Genomic DNA, 12,468 nt, shown 5'->3' with positions numbered 1-12,468 from the left:
GTGCCCATGAGTTATCCCTAGAAGAGCCAAGTTTATAGCCTCTGTTGACGTTTTCACAGCATTTTACATGGATTCCCAGCAGTACTACAGACCCAAACTTATATGAGCCATTTCATGGACTCATTTCTTACTTGTTAGCATTTCCAAAGTTGGACAGATTTCCATATTACTTTAAATCACTCAAGGTAGAACTGTGTTAATTTCCAAGAACTGAAATGCCTTTTGGATCACAAGTGATATTTAAAGTATGATTTGCTACTTTATTATGTCATTATCATGAAAGTACGTACACAGCATTTCCATTTCATAAAAATATAAAATAGCTGCTAAGGAATCACAGGAAAATTACAGCTGGAAAATTAGTCAATAAACCTTTATTATACTACTCCTTTACACTATTATGAAGAACATAAGAACTGCCACACTGGGTCAGACCAATGGCTCATCTAGCCCAGTATCCTCTCTCCGATAGTTGCCAGGATCAGAGCATCAAGGGAAGTGTATAGAACAGGGATCCACCTCCATCTGCCCCTCCCAGCAATCAGAGGTTTAAGGTCACACAAGCATGGGGTTACATCCCTGACCATCTTGGCTAATAACCATTGATGGACCTATCCTCCATGAACTTACCTAGTTATTTTTTTAACCCAATTATACTTTTGGCCATCACAGCATACCATGGCAATGAGTTCCACAGGTTAATTAATGTGGAAGACCTTAAAATTAATTTCTTCCTAGACAAAGATTTACTAACAAAACTCCACAGCTTTGTGGTGTTGGCTCATACTAGTCATCTTCATAGTTGGACCTTCCTGTCCATGGGGATTCAAACAGGATGGTGTATCTCCAGGGTTGGGCCTAAAATGTTCATTTCTACTGCAAGCTTGAGCATACTCTGTGCCACAGTGCAGCAGTTTAGCATCAGTAAGAATGGTCTGTCAACTATAGATCAGATCGGTTCTCTTTGTAGCTTCTGCTGAGGATTTGCAAAGGGTGCTTTACGCAGAGACACTGAAGAAAGATACAAGTGACATTAGCTGGCTAGTCTCCAGAAAGCCTGCAGGCCAAGTCACTAACAAGCCCTTCATTGGCTTGAGTAGCCCCCATTTATAACTCTTTCTCTGAGGCTGTCAAACTGGAGCTCTGAGACAGCAATATCATTTCCGCTTTCCTTTGTAGTTGTTCCAAGCTTGGCATTGAAATGAAGCTTGTCCCTATGCATGCAGGCAAAGAGGGCAGTTTAGAATGACAACTCAGCTAGAGACATATCACGGTCTTCACTCAGACTCCTAGGCCACTGGGTTGACATGTGACTGGCAAGGCCAGTGACCTAAATAATTATTTGCCAGAGACATTAGCTTACATTAAAGAAACAAGCATGAGGGAAAAAAAGAAAATACATGCAGTGAGATAGAACAGCTCATATTTCTTGGATTGCTAAACCAGATACCTTGGGTGTGCCTGTCAAATAGAAAATTCAGAACAAATCAATCCAATTTCATAAATACATGAAGGCAACACGTTGTCAGAAGAGTCCACAACAAACGCAATCACATTTGTGTGCAGAATCTGCACAAGCAATTCCCTCCTTTGTGAGCACAACCACAGGAAATGAACGCAAAAATGGCCACCTGGATGTTTAACATGCAACTAGGGTAATTGTGCTTGCAAATGTACACACTTTTTTCAAGCACATCCCTTCAGATATGAAAATATGGACCAAAATGTATGATACTATAGCAATTATATTTTAGGTGTATATGCACACAGAGCATTGTCTCAATTGGACCATATTTATGGCTAGCCCCAAAACAAACTCCTGGTATTTTTGATCACAATAAAGCTCAGGAAGGGTTAGCGATTAAAGAATTGCACATATACCTCAGTTAGCTCATGCAAATCAGGTGCATACCAGATGTGCATACAATCTGGTGCGTGCTAACATATGCACAGTTTTTGTGGGACAGAATCAGAAGTTACCACTGAAAATATATTCTCCACAACATTACTTTGTAATATGAAATCTGAGTACATTTTCAAACCCATTGCATGGATTTTTCAGAGATGGTCAAAATGATTAGAGAAGGATATGGAGACATAGGGCCTTTGATTGGATTCAGATGATTTTCCAGACTTTCTGGTGCACGTTTCACTATCCACCTCACAAAATCTGCTTTCTACCTATCTTGTTTCAGCTTAAAACCAGCAGTTGCACTAGCTCAGCCTAGAGAGGCAACTGGTAAGTATTCATGTGAGCTGCAAAAAAGTTGCCATATTGCACCTCAGAGGTGGATGCATTTCAGCACTTTGCTAATTGAAACCTGTATATATAGAATAAATAATGCTTGCACAGCACTCTGTGATCCTTTGAATTGACAGGTGCCATATATAAAAAGAGCTATTATTAATGAGTATATAAGATCAGGTCTGACACGTTCCTTCCAGTAGAGGGGAATGTATGCACACAGACAAAGCTACTTCTTTGCAAATACTAGCCATCAGCCGGACTTCTGTCTTACTAAGAGATTGTGTGATGGAGGGATGTACTTAGTTCAGATAATTTCTGCTACTTACAGCAACATGTGCTTTTTCTTAATATTCTCCTTTTTATGTACATACAGCATTGTGAGCATGAAAGCTCACAGACCTTGATAAAGACTCTATTTGGTTTTGTAAAGAACATATGCTCGATGAGATTACATGCTGCTCAAATCTGTAGGACAGGAGATGGAGAAATCACGCTGTTCAAGAGTGCCCTCACGTGCCATTTAGGGAAAGAGGCAAGTATTAATGGGACTTAAAAGAATCTGCTCTTCAACACTCATCTCATGATGATCTAGAATTAATGTATGTAAAAAAGTGTTTGGCATGATCTTCCCCAAACATGATGGCATTTCAGAGCAAAACCTCTTTTAATAATAAGTGAGTTTTATGGGGAGAAAACAAAATCAATCTCAAAGTTATCCGAACTCCTAGATTTCCCAGTTCGACCTATCTGCTATGTACATCTTTAGAGCATAGACTCTTGGGGGCAGGAGGCAGTCTCTATTTTCATGCATTGTTCATGTGAAGCACAGAGCATACTGTTGGCACTAAAATAACCACTAGAGTAATAATAGTGATGCTGCTCTTTAAAATGTTCTTTAAAAATTGGGTGTGTGAATTTTATGTGCATGAAACCGTAGGAGAGATGGCAATAGATGGAAAAAGGAATAGTGCAGGATCCTGATGGAATGTAGCACCAGTTCTGGTCCCCATGCACAACTCTGTCAGTATACCTCAATCTTGACCAACAGCAAGTCCCATCTATTCCAGCCCTGATGTCTATGTACAATTCTCCCAATGCAGCACCTTCTGCTATTCCAGTCCTGTGCTCCCCAGACACCTCAGCCACTGCCCCTCCCCTGACCTGCAGCACCACTGGCTACAATTGCTAATCCAATCTTGGGGTGTGGGGCAGCGTACACAAAGCAAAACGCATCTCAGTCCTCACCTGCAATTCTCCTACTATTCCGGAACTGAAGGCCTCTACACAGCTCAGCCATCATAACTCAGTCCCGATCTGCATTATCCAATGTTATATCCACCTAAGCGGAGGATTCATTGCTAACTAGGACATGTTGCTTAGCGGTCCTGTGATGTAGAGCAATGTCTATTAGAGACTTTGATGAGTGAGACCACCATTTTCCTTTTCACGTGTCACTGCAGACAGGATTTAAATGTCCTCTGATAGTTCTCCGCGGAGGTGACTGATTAGTGCAGCAAAACACCTCACCACCTCAGCTTCTTTTTCTCCTTCATATATCTTATCTGTATTTAAATAGTTTATGATTATTCAGCTACGGAGTGTCTTGCATTCTCTTATGTACCAGAACCACTACGGGGACACAGAAAAATCCACACTGCTTTCTTTACCTTGGTCTTCTGATTTTAACAATGTCTATTAATTATTAGAAGACAAAAAAATGAATATGGAACTGTTATTTTTTAACAAGGACATTTTCACTAGCCGCAGAAGGCAATATTGCCTTAAGAGTCAGTTGCTACTTCTCACCTTGCTTATAAGTACTGTCCAAAGGGAACAAGGGTTCCCTGGAAGCTCTGGCACTTTCTTCTCCAGCAGGAGTTGAGCTACTGAACTTCCAATCATGGGAAGTAAAGCTAAACAAAATATCTATTGCAAATCCTGCACCTGGATCTACACAGGTGTATCTTTGCACCCATATGGAGCCCCATGGTGGCTTATTAATGGCATATAAGGAAGAAAAAGATGAAAAGATTGGAAAAGAAATAGATAAATAAAAAGTTAAAGGAAACAAAATGTTAAAAGGAAGAAGAAAACTATTATGTGAAAGGTGTGACTGGATTATGGCAATCTATTGTATTTATTATATTTGTTGATATATTTAAATATATTATTTAGCACAGTAAGATGTTATTTGATAATCATTTATTATTCTTAGATGCTTCAGGTGTGTACAGTGGCCTTCAGACAGCTAAAAGCCATCAGTCCAAATCCCTGCCTTGTGATCTGAGATGTGTACAATCCAGACTGTACTATTTACACTTCTTCCATTGTACTCTGTTTCCCTAGGTAATGCAGGTGGGAAAATCCTATACATTGTAGTAGAATGCTTACCCATTTTATAAAATTTCATTGTATTCCCTAGGCAGTTCCTCGGACTGGTTCCAAAAGCCTATAGAAAAGTTGTTTATATTTAATTCTACAGGGTTTTAGAGTAATTTCTACAGAATGCTCTTGGTTTCCTCCCTATTATTCCTATTTTATTATTTATGTTACCGTAACTGTCAAAGGTCCCAGTCAGGGTTGGGATCTCACCATGCTAGATGCTGCACAAACAGAGAGGGACATGGTCCCTATTCCATAGAACTTTGCTATAAGGGCCTATCTATGCTGCACCATTACAGCAGCTCCCCGTCTTTCCTTTTCCAACTCCGTTCTGCTTCCCAGCTCAGCCTTGCGCCCTATCTTTACAGGAATTCCTCCACTTCCCCCCACCAAGGCTCAGACTTGCTCTGCAGCATTACAACTGCACCTCCATGTATCTTCCTTCTTGGAGCACTGCCAGTTAAAAAACGCTGCTGTTTGCTGATTTCACCTCACCTCAGTTATTCCCACACTGATTCGCTTTATTTCATGTTTGAATTCTTGCTGTTTGTTTGGAACACTTATCTATTTCTTTAAATTAGACTATTTGCTAAAATAGTGGTAGCAAAATTTGCCTGTATATTTATAACAATTGCATATGCAATCATGCTCATGGTATGTACTTTGATCTCTAGGTGATCACTTGCATGCGCATTTTTGCAGAGCAATTTTCAGCCTATGACTGTAACATACTTTGCAGAAAAGTCTTCCTCACCACAGACAGTGTTTTAGTTTGTAAATCTCTATTTTCTCCCCTTTTTTGTTCTACCTTACATAGGGCTCTTTACTCTTCTCCATCACAGCATTTTGCCAGCCTCCAATCTGATAGATCCCCAAAGAGAAAGGAGGAGGGAAGAGACAGACATAATATCTAAAGAACACATAAGTAAAAAAAACAAACCCACAACAAAGCCAGCCCTTTGCAGAATTCACTACTGCTGAAATCAAACAAAGAGTTCGTCCAGCTCTGGACTGGGATAACTATAGGCCAGTAACTCTTCTCTCTCTTTTTTTTTTTTTTTCCCCCCCCACAGTGTACATGTAAATCCCAGTGCATATATTACAAGAAATGATATGTTTTAATACTTAAAAGGAACTGAATAGTCCTATAAAACTGGAAATGTCACAGTGAACTCTAGGGATGCCCAAGTTTTGAAGTGATAGAAATATTGCTTAATTTATGACACAATGTAATATAGTAAGATGTATTATGAAAGACAAAAACCTTTCAGTCCCTTGCAATTTCAGCTTTCTGGGTAGCGTGGACATTGTAGTCAAGTCATGGCAGTTCCTCATCACATCTATTAAAGTTAAGTTGTGGATTTTCTTTCTCCTGTCCAATGAATAAATGATTCCAGCTCCAGAACTGTGGACAGGCACTGGCATGGACTTTGACATGTGACTTGGAATGGCGAGGGATGACCAATAACTGCCAGTCATCTCATGAGCTACTATGTCATTGACTATTCTTCAAGAGACCCTAACAGGCTAGGCTCTGAAGGATGCCAGCTATTTGCCCCAGTGTCTGAGAAGATGTGTCATGCTCCGTTAAATGAACTACAATGCACAGGCCAGTGTCAATGACTATGATGAGCAGTCAAAGACTACGATGAGTGATTCATCTCGGGGCAGATGGGTTGAGGCCCATGGACAGACCCAGCAGTCGCAAGAGAGTGAGAAAGGAAACATGATTTTTTTATACAATGCTTCGATTTTCAGTGTCATTTGCCTCCGATGGATCATTCATTGTGGCCATCTGAGTGGTTGTTTGATCAGTTGAATGAAGATATAGGAGTCAGGGAAGTTTTTTCTCATCCTTAGATGGAGTGGGCAATATTTAAATGTCAGATCAGGGGAACAAATACACTGATCCATCATGACTGATGGGACACAGCGATATGCAAATATGGCTGCGTTAGCATTGTCGACTAGAACTGGATGGAGTAAAATTAGAACTACTAGTGAAGAAATTCTGGCTTCCAAGATCAACTGGTATGTCCAGTGACTTGTGCTGCTGCATGGAAGCCTAGCAGACAAATAACTGATTAAGCTACTCTACTGTGTAATGATTTGGACCACAACAGCAACATACAAAACATGGCTGAGATACAATGAACTGGATATACAAACTGTGACCTACAGAGGCCTACATGAAAATCTAAAAGGGGTTATCTGGCCTGAGCGACCAGCTGTGGTGGTTTCTACTGGCCTATAATGCCCTAGATTCGCTGAGCTCCAATTCACTTGTGCCAGTTATTGTTGCTGTTTGTTACTGATACAGCAGCATCGATGTGCATAGTGCTTTACAGATACACACAGCTAACTATGGTCTTACTTCCTGCCCCAAGTAGTGAACAGTCTAACCTAGGGGGATACAAAGCAAACAGTTCAAGACACAATCAGGAAAAGGGCAGCAGACGGTCATAGCTGATCGTTGATAGGAGGCCCGAAGAAAGAAGCAGGATAGTAATGAGGTGCTTTGAGAGAGGACAGCATGACAAAAGGTTCAAAGTTGGAAGGGGAGAAGTGAACGCAAGGAGCTGTGAGGAGGGATGAATGGGCAGGGTCTGAGTAAGGATCCATGACGCAGCCAGAGCTGAGAGGTAGGACTGGAGGTGAAGATTTAAAGGATGAGGGTGGAGAGTTTCAACATGATGGCTCTAGCTCAATAATAAGATATACCAGCCAACCCTCAGAAAACCTTAGTGTGATCAACTATAGTGTCATAGACTAATGTGTAGATTCGCAATGAGAGACTTCTGTTTCTTGCCTCTTTGCCAAGCATACTGAGTGCTACCTGAATAATAAATAATACACACCATGAGATTTCAATAACTGTAACAAACATGAGATATAATCAAACCCAATCAAACTGAAAATAACATAATTCCAGAGTCCGAGGCCAGAAGGGACCATGATCTAGGCCAGGGGTAGGCAGCCTATGGCATGCATGCTGAAGGCGGCAAGCGAGCTGATTTTCAGTGGCACTCACAATGCCCAGGTCCTGGCCACCGGTCCAGGAGACTTTGCATTTTAATTTAATTTTAAATGAAGTTTCTTAAACATTTTTAAAACCTTACTTTACATACAACAATAGTTTACTTATATATTATACACTTATTGAAAGAGACCTGCTAAAAATGTTAAAATGTATTACCAGCACTTGAAACCTTAAATTGGAGTGAATAAATGAAGACTTAGCATACCACTTCTGAAAAGTTGCAGACCCCTGATCTAGGCTGACCTTCAGTATAGCACCGGCCATAGAACTTCCCCCAAATAATTCCTAGAGCAGATCTTTTAGAAAAACATCCAATCCTGATTTTAAATGATCAGCAATGGAGAAGCCACCACAATCCTTGGTAAATTGATCCAATGGTTAATTACCTTCACTGTCAAAAATGTACACCCTATTTCCTGTCTGAATTTGTCTAGCTTCAACTTCCAGCCATTGGATTGTGTTATACCTTTCTTTGCTACATTGAAGAGCCCATTATCAAATATTTGTTCCCCATGTAGATACTTACAGACTGTCACCCCTTAATCGCCTTCTTTGTTAAGCTAAATAGACTGAACTCTTTGAGTGTATCACTCTAAGGCAGTGTTTCCCAAACTTCAGATGCCACTTGTGTAGGGAAAGCCCCTGGCAGGCTGGGCCGGTGTGTTTACCTGCTGCGTCTGCAGGTTCAGCCAATCACAGTTCTCACTGGCTGCGGTTCGCTGCTCCAGGCCAATGGGAGCTGCTGGAAGTGGTGCAGGCCGAGGACGTACTGGCCGCGATCGGCTGGACTTGTGGACGCAGCAGGTAAACAAACTGGCCCAGCCCACCAGGGGCTTTCCCTAGACAAGCGGCGTCCCAAGTTTGGGAAACACTGTTTTAAGGCATGTTTTCTAATCCTTTAATCATTCTCATGGCTCTTCTCTGAACCTTCACCAATTTGTCAATATCCTTCTTCAATTGTGAGCCTGAGAACCAGACAAGATTCCAGCAGCGGTCACAGCAGTGCCAAATATAGAAGCAAAATAACCTCTTTACACTGTAATAATAGATAAATAATGACAGTAATGATATTTTTCAATTTACTCTTTAGAGCTAAGAAGTTACAACTGTATGCACCAGTCTCGTAGCTCCCAGAACTGTCTTCCAAGAAGCATGGAAACCAGATTGTAAATTACTCTCAGTCAGAAGTATGGGCACTTAAATACAGCAAAATATTCTCCTTCTGAGATCATGGAATACAGCCCAATCTTCGTTCTTCAACTCATCATACTGATGGTAACCTGAAGGTACTTCCCATTTTACAAGTTAAAACTATACCTTAGGCTGAACAAACTCCAAGCATTTAGTGGTCCCAAATACTGTTATTACTGAGCTCACAGGAGTCAATGGCCACACTGTTTACCAAGTACTTCACAGTTTCAGAGAGTTTTACAAACATTGTGACAGCCTTGGCTGTAAGCCAGTACAAGTCTATTGAAACAAGGGGAGAGGCACTTGCTCATATGTGGTCTTAATTTGGCCCATTAACTCATTAGTCCTCATTATGTTACAGTAAGTTTCGTTAGCACCACTGTACAGAAGGGGAAACTGAGGCAGAGAGGTTTAGTGATCTGTCCAAGAGCAGAGAAAGAAGTTCAGTTTCAGAAGAGGCATTAGAACACAATTGTTCCTGGCTCTCAGTTCCATGAGCTCCTGGAAAAAAATTCCTCAAATCCTGGAAGTTCACAACATTAGAAAAGAAAAGGAAGAATGGCCAAGTCCCCAAAACCTCAGTGACTTAGGCTGTGTCTACATTTGGGGGCGGGGGGTCGACCTAAGATACGCAACTTCAGCTACGCAAATAGCATAGCTAAAGTCGGCGTATCTTAGGTTGATTTACCTGGCCGTGAGGACGGCGGCGAGTTGACTGGTACCACTCCCCCGTCGACTCCGCTTCTGCCTCTCACCACGGTGGAGTTCCGGAGTCGATGGCAGAGTGATCGGGGATCAATTTTATAGCGTCTACACTAGACACGATAAATCAATCCCCAATAGACTGATCACTACCTACCGATCTGGCGGGTAGTGTAGACATACCTTAAAGGAAACAAAAGCACCAGGCAATAAAACCAACTGCTGATGTGTGACAAGTGCAGATACATAGATAAGCTACTGTTTACAGACACAGGCACACATATACATTAGGTAAGGGTATATTACAACAGCAACAACAACTGGCTGCTAATTAGTCACAACCCCCCTCGATAGAGTATCACCAGAGTGGCAGAGAACATCTCACGGAAATTAAATTTTTTAAAAACCATGCTGCAATCACTCCCCTGACAGCCCCTTCCTTCATCTCCCTTCTTGGCTTTTTATTTATTGTAATTACTTTAGTAATAAGATTTGTTTCCTTGTTATTATATATATTACTGTTCCCAGCAACCACAACAAAAATAATAGCCAGGAAGAGTTATGTTCCTTATTTATCTCCTTGGCCGTTACTGGGTTGCCAGGAAAGGGGAGAAGGGTGCTTGGGGGAGGGAGGCATCAGGAAAAGCAGTAAATAGAGAGGAAAGCATATTTTTGAGAAGCAAAGATGTATGGGAACACACTGACGGAGGAGGAAACACTGGTAATAAGCAAATAAAGCTAATAACTCAAGAGGCAAGACAGTGCCAGCAGATAAACAACAGAATAAATAACATGTTGCTGGAAGTACAGGTAGAAGGCAGTATCGTGGCTGTAGTATCTTCGGCCCAAAGCCATTGGCTGCAAAGGGAGAATTACTTGTGAGGTCCTGTGGGTGGACTGTGACCTCAGCACAGTGCAAAGGGAAAGGTTTAAGCAGAGCTGCTTCCCATGGCTTGCTGGCTATCGCTCCAAACAAACAGGCCTCTACCGGTGATCTAACGGGGAATCCCTCTTAGCTGTCAATAGCAGTAACAGGGTCCATTTCACTCCACAGGAGATCAGCAAACTGCCCTCAAATCCCTACTCCACCAGGGGAGCTGGTGCTGGCTGATACAGTCACCCAGAATGGGGGGGAACAGGATGAAAGGGGGCAGGACCAGTCTGCCTAGGAAATACATTGATTCAGTGCCTCTCCTGGGCAGCCTCCACTGGAGGAGAGCCCATGAAGCTCTAGATGGTCTTTAAAGCTGTCCTCTCTTGGTAGAACCCCTGGGGAACGGCAGCAGGGATATCATTACCCATGACAAATCTTCCCTCTGCAGGGTGACTCTAGCCTATAGAGTTTATATCTGCTTTTTATGCCTCCAACCAAGTCACTGTATCATAGATATTTTCCATGTTGGACACTTTCCTTCTAGCAGAGGACAATGGTGAATATGCACACAACCTAACACATGACTTAGTTCTCCAGCAAGTGAGCACATTAATCCATACTCTCAAATATTTAAGATAGCCTCCTGCTATACCAGCATATCTGTATCATCTATACAAGTTCCTCTGTGGCAAAATTCTCTCTTGGATCTGATACACCTTGGCTTGCAAAGGCGTTTAGCACAACTTTTGCTGGCTTGGACGGCATAAAAACCTTGGCTGTGCCAATTTCAAAACTTGGCTCCCTGGGATGGTTTGGGGGATGGTGTCATATGGTAAATGGCAAAGTGCAGGGGGAAAATAATCCTGTTGTATGCTCCTTCCTTCTTCCCCTACCTGGGGATCTTCTTCATGATACAAGAGAAACCCTCTCACTGTACTAATTAATGACTTGGCTCTAAACAGCCCCTTGCGATCCAGCATTACAGAAACCTAGCTGCTCCCCCAACCCATATGCCATCACACACCCACTGACACTCATGCACATGTAACATAGATGGACCAACTGCTGGGAGCCTTCAGAGTATATTTGCAAAGCACATGTCACCCATTTGCTCACACAATATTTTATTAAGGGAAATAAATTCCTCTTCAATTCCCCTGCCAGAAGAGGAGGCAGTGTTGGGGGAAGAGGGGAGATGTGCTTCTGTTATCCTTTTCTGAGCACCCTGCTATTAAATCAAGGGGCAGGCTCTGAAAGGAAGGGTAGAAACTCCATCATTTGGGATATTTAGAGACCCAGAAAATGTGCAGTTGGGAACAGTCCTGCACTGCCCCTGGGATGTGACCCAACAGAAAGGTAGAGAGGGAAAAGCCCTATGATTATCAAGGATTTTAAACCCTGCCAGTTTAGCTTCAGTGAAACATTCAGAGAAGAGGAGTCATAACTCAGCTGGGATGGAGAAAGCTGCCTGAATAAAATAGGACCCAACCAATAATGACACTCTCAGTTAAAGCAGACCTCAACTGAACCTATAACTATAGGCTGTGAAATGCTAGATCAGCATTTATGGTTCGGTTTGTCTGGGTTTTTTAAAACAGAGAAAGGACGATCTGTGGCTAAAACCTAAAAGAGCAAATCAGGACTCCTGGGCCCTATTCCTACCTCTGCCACTGACTTACTCTGTGACCTGGGAAGAAATCACTTAACTTCTCCATGTCTCAGTTTTGCTACCATTGAAATGGGAGATGATACTTCCTGGCTCATACAGCTGGGAAGGCTAACTCATCTGTATAATGCTTTGTGTTCCTAAAACGGACAATGTCACAGAAAAACCAAGTGCTCGCGTACTTCTTCGATTCAAGCCCTGGAGAGGAGAACACTGGGAAAGAGAGGGGCAGGTGGAAGAGAACAGAGACAGGCAGTACAAAAGGAGGAAAGGAAAAGAAAGAAGAGGGTGGCAACGTTGGAGATTGGCGAGGACTGGCCACACATTGGTAATACTAGCCACACCACCCAAGCAGGGCTCTGTGA

The 12,468-nt window shown here is 42.2% G+C and overlaps 1 protein-coding gene across 1 annotated transcript in view; it reads right to left on the bottom strand.

Annotated features, from left to right (window-relative positions):
* AGBL1 (ATP/GTP binding protein like 1) overlaps nucleotides 1-12,468 on the bottom strand; it is a 386,927-nt gene that overhangs the window by 228,909 nt on the left and 145,550 nt on the right. The gene's annotated exons all lie outside the window — the stretch shown is intronic.

The sequence above is a fragment of the Gopherus evgoodei genome, chromosome 10, assembly GCF_007399415.2.
Source record: "Gopherus evgoodei ecotype Sinaloan lineage chromosome 10, rGopEvg1_v1.p, whole genome shotgun sequence".
Classification (NCBI taxonomy): domain Eukaryota; kingdom Metazoa; phylum Chordata; order Testudines; family Testudinidae; genus Gopherus; species Gopherus evgoodei.
The sequence above is the reverse complement of the archived record's forward strand: the minus strand, read 5'-3'. Positions and strand labels throughout refer to the sequence as shown.